The 5,022-nt window shown below is 42.5% G+C and overlaps 1 long non-coding RNA gene across 1 annotated transcript in view; it reads left to right on the top strand.

Annotated features, from left to right (window-relative positions):
• LOC120869595 overlaps positions 1-1,268 on the top strand; it is a 5,195-nt gene extending 3,927 nt beyond the window's left edge. The window contains exon 2 of the long non-coding RNA XR_005722565.1: positions 1,030-1,268. This is a non-coding gene — a long non-coding RNA (uncharacterized LOC120869595). The remainder of the gene's footprint in view (positions 1-1,029) is intronic.
• The last annotated feature ends 3,754 nt before the right edge of the window (positions 1,269-5,022 follow it).

The raw sequence follows: 5,022 nt of genomic DNA, 5'->3' as shown, positions 1-5,022 counted from the left end.
AGTCGCTCAGTCGTGTCCGACTCTTAGCGACCCCATGGACTGCAGCCCACCAGGCTCCTCCATACATGGGATTTTCCAGGCGGACTCTAATAACTTTCATATTGTTTTTGGAGTCCTTTGCATGTGTGCATGCTAAGTTGCTTTAGTCATGTCCAACCCTTTGTGACCCTATGAACTGTAGCCTGCCAGGCTCCTCTGTCCATGGGATTTCCCAGGCAGGAATACTGGAGTGGATTGACATGCTCTCTTCCAGGGCATCTTCCCAACCCAGGGACTGAATCCACGTCTCTTATGTCTCCCGCATTGGCAGGCAGGTTCTTTACCACTAGTGCCTCCTGGGAAGCCCTTGGAGTCGCTTAGGTGTTTATAATCCTGATCTCCTTAAACCAATAGTCAGGCACTGTTCAACATTCGGTGTACGGCATTGGCAGAGAGCAAGTCCCCCCACACTTCACAGCCTAGTAGGTGACTGTCCCAAACAATGGCAGTCACCATTCTTGCTTCTCCTTCTTTTTTAAAAATTTACTAATTTGACTGCATCAGGTCTTCATTGTGGCACACGGGCTTCTCTCTAGTTGTGGCATATGGGCTCCAGAGTTCACAGGCTCAATAGCTGCAGCACTCAAACTTAGTTGCCCAAGGTGTGTGGAATTTTAGTTCCCCAATCAGGGATCCAACTCTTATCCCCTGCATTGGAAGATGGCTTCTTCACCACTGGGCCACCAGCAAAGTCCTACTTTTCCTTCTTCTTAGGGACTATGTGTGGGAGGCAGACTCAGTTGCTCAGTTGTGTCTGACTCTTTTTGACCCCAGGAACTGTATGTAGCCCACCAGGCTCCTCTGTCCATGGAATTTTTCAGGCAAGAATACTGGAGCAGGTTGCCATTTCCTACTCTGGGGAATATTCCTGATCCAGGAGTAGAAACTACCTCTCTTGTGTCTCCTGCACTGGCGGGTGGATTCTTTTTCACTAAGCCATCAGGGAAGCCCCCATACTACACTTGATTTTAGCCAAAAGCTTCTTGTTAGGGACTATCAGAGCTTAAATTTCCCAAGAGAGCATCAGCTCCAACACCTGAAACTACTCATGAAGAAACCACGCAGAGGAAGAAAGTCCTCTTTTTAACATCAGATGGCAAGTCAGTGGGTGGTTCTGGAGTGATGTGTCCTCCGTGGCTCCCTGACTTTGAAGAGCTAATGTCTGCAAGCCAATCATATGTGCATTTTAACAGCTTTGTTGAAATAAAAGTTACGTAACATTGAAGTCACTTGTTTTAAGTGTATGGTTCAATCACCTTTTGTACATTTACAAAGCTGTACAATTATTGCCATCTAATTTTAGAACATTCTATCACCCCCAAATAGAAACTTTGAACCTGCTTGCAGTCACTCTTCCTTCTTACCCCAGCACCAGATAATTACTACTTTCTGTCTGTATATTTGCCTTTTCTGGACATTTCATATATGTGAACCCATACTGGGTTGGCCAAAACATTCATTCAGATTTTTCTGTAGGATCGTACGGAAAAACCGAATGAATTTTTTGGACAACACAATACAATATGTGGTCTTATGCGTCAGGCTTCCTTCACTTAGCGTGATATTTAGAGGTTCATCCCCATTGTAAATATTCACGTTCCATTCATTTTTATTAGCAAATAGTATTCCATTAAGTAAATGGCCAAATATTACCATCTATTCACCAGATAATATATATCTGGGTTATTTTCACTTTGGGCCTACTGTACTTTTACTCACATTTCAACCCCATATGACTGGTGATGCATGTGACATACATTAATGACCGTGAACTACATCTAGACTCAGTTGAAGAAGTGCCCTTAATAATTAGTGATGTCTGCCCCTGGTCAGAGAGTAGAAAATTGAGGCATGCATGCAAATCGTAATTACATCATTTCTTGTCCTAAATGGGATAGTCACATTTCTCCCAAGAAAAGAGTTTTAAAAAGGCAAGACATTGCAACTAGGAAGAATCGCCTCATTTTTGGTGAAGAACATACCTTGTAGGGTACATTTTATTATTAAACAACCAGTGGTCTTTAGCATATTTTTCCAGAAAGGCAATGGAGCCACATTGTCATGACTTCTTCAGGCCAACTCCTTACCAGGCTCAGGATTGGCATCGTTTATGTGGCCAAGGATTGGTGAACGCAGCCACAGTTATGGCCCCAAGTGGCTGATGAGTTAGCATTCCTGGTGATCATATCGACAGCCAAGATTTTTCTTTTCTTTTCTTTTTTTTTTTTTGAGTAAAAGTCAGAAGGGTAGTTCTTTACTTTCCTCTTGGGAATAGAGAAGTAGGCTTAACTCTTTCAAAACTCTGGGCTTCCTGTTGTCTTTGCACTGTTGGCCATGAAAAAACATGGGAATTTGAGTTGGCCTGATGGAAGAATGTAGAAATCATGGTTTATATGAATATGCCCCAAGCAATGAACCTGGTGTCACTTTAAGAGCATGTAAAGAAAACATTGTTGGTGTCAGGGGAAAAATGGGAGGGAAAAATCAAAGTATTAGAGAAGGGTGAAGAAGAGGATAAGGCAGAAATTTATAAATGAAGAGTAAAATAAACCATAAATGTTAAACTGGTGATTTGTTAGCCAAACCCAGACCGCAACAATCTTTCTACTGTTCAAGACTGTTTTTCAAAAGGAAATGAATTTAACACTTAAAAATAAGGAAATTTGGTATAAATTTCTGAGTTTCCTACTTGTTAAAAAAAAAAAAGAAAAGAAAAAGGGAAAAGGAAGGAAGAGAGCGAGAGGAAGAAAGAATGGAAGGAAGGAAGTCTGGCAAACATTTGCTAGAGCAGAATAATGACTGCTCCCTGAGTCTGGGGCATGGATGCTCCAGTTTGCCCCTTTCCCCACCGTACCCTTTTGATTATATTCAGCAATCTGACAAGTTTGTGAGACCCTTTGCATCTGCAACACCTCATATAACTATGTTTACATTGGCTCAGTCATCCCAGACATCCTGCTGGGCCCCTGTGTTACCACCTCTCTTTCAGAAAATGAAATGAAATTCATAGAGATTAAGCAACTTGCCCTAGCTCACCATCAGTAAGAGTGAAAGTTATTTCTCATCAACAAGAGCTACTGCTTTTTCCAGTACATCACACCTTGGTAAGCAGAAAAAAAGAACTGATTAAATATAAAGCAAAGAATGGAGCAAAACTGAAGGGAAAAACTGGGGCAGAGGAAGAAGAGGGAGTTTTTTTAAAAGAACTATTTAATGAATTAATTGAAAATGAAGCTAGATCACAGACTTACCCGATGAAGGGCTAAACACAAGCCTAGTTGGACACACATATTCTTTGCCCTCTTTTCTAGAAACAAGTCCAGGCCTCCCAGACAGAAAATGTGTTTTTTTTTTTTTTTTTTCTTGACTCATAAAGGCAGCTCTGAAAAAGCATTTGGGAGCTGGCTAAGGAATAAAATAACTTGTTCAAATTAGCAAACATTTTCCAAATATTTCTTAAAGAAAGAGTTTCCTATGTATCATTCCCAAACCTCACGGCATTAGCAAAGTCTCCAGGTGGCTCCAGAAATTTAGCTTTAGGCCACAGTTGCTATCTGGTGGTATAACCCATCTCAGGGACTGATCCCAACACTGTCAGTTGTCAGAGATTATTGGGGCAGCTTAAGACCCTGTTGCCCACTTTGTTACGCTCTGCCAGAGAACCTGAGATCTCCCCTGAGAGTCACCACGTGTACAGAAATAGAGGAGAACAGAGAAAACAAGCATTTCTTTTTGCAACTTTGAGATCTATTTCTGGGGTTGAACAGAAGCCATTAAAACATTCCCATGACTCTGTGCCAAGCCCCCAAATTACTAATGACAGACATGCTGGCTCGAAGGGAGTCATTGCTGGCAAATAGCCCTTTGGTATCTTGTTAACAGTAATAACCCCGAGCCTTTCATTGAAAGATCTCAAAGCACAGGGCAAGACTTAATTGACGCCCCCCCTTAACTCTGTCCCTGGAAAAGGTAATTATCACTCTAACCCTCAGACAGTTTACACAGGGGTTAAATGAGCGACAGAGGTTGAATGATTTATCCTCGTTTCATACTCTAAGTTGAAAGGAAAAGTATAAATAATGTCATAACTTGGGGTGAACTCAGATATGCGAGTTGGAACCAGTGAGAGAGTCAAAGCAGACAAAATGAGAGCCTGGGGAGGCTGGCATGATTAGAGATACCTCTGACTAGTAGCCCTGAACAAGCACCACGTTCAGAGGTGCTGACCCGAACTGGGTTTACCCTAAGGATGTTAATCCTAACTACCCAGTCTAGGTTAGACATATCAGAGCCAGAGTCCTGGAAGGGTTGTTGTTGTTCAGTTGTTCAGTCATATCCAACTTTTTGTGACCCCATGGACTGCAGCACTTAGACTTCCCTCTCCTTTACTACCTCCTGAAGTTTGCTCAAACTCATGCCCATTGAATTGGTGATGCAATCTAACCATCCCATCCTCTGCCATCCCCTTCTCCTCCTGCCCTCAATCTTTTGCAGCATCAGGATTTTTTCCAATGAGTTGGCTCTTCGCATCAGGTGGTCAAAGTACTGGAGCTTCAGCTTCAGCATCAGTCCTTCCAATGAATATTCATGGTTGATATCATTTAGGACTGACTAGCTTGATCTCCTTGCAGTCCAAGGGACTCTCAAGAGTCTTCTCCAGCACTGCAGTTTGAAAGCATCAATTCTTTGGCACTCAGCCTTCGTTAGCCTGGAAGGGGGACACCCTCAATATTGTGTATGCAGTTTCCAAAATGAAAGTTCATGCTTGGTTGCTTGGAGAAAAATAAGGGTCTTATCTCCCTGTCAGAGAAGTGGGGCAAGAGCTGGAAGTGGATCTGGCCCCCAAATAAATGAGGGCTTCATCCCAGTGAAGAATGTGAATTCAGGCATGGAATCTGAGGTAGTCACCCGAATCTAGAACCTAAGCCACTAAGGAGATGATTGGCACTGACATCACAAATCTCTCTTCTTCTGTAAATCCTC

The sequence above is a fragment of the Oryx dammah genome, unplaced genomic scaffold (genome assembly GCF_014754425.2).
Source record: "Oryx dammah isolate SB20612 unplaced genomic scaffold, SCBI_Odam_1.1 HiC_scaffold_10, whole genome shotgun sequence".
Lineage (NCBI taxonomy): Eukaryota > Metazoa > Chordata > Mammalia > Artiodactyla > Bovidae > Oryx > Oryx dammah.
The sequence above is the reverse complement of the archived record's forward strand: the minus strand, read 5'-3'. Positions and strand labels throughout refer to the sequence as shown.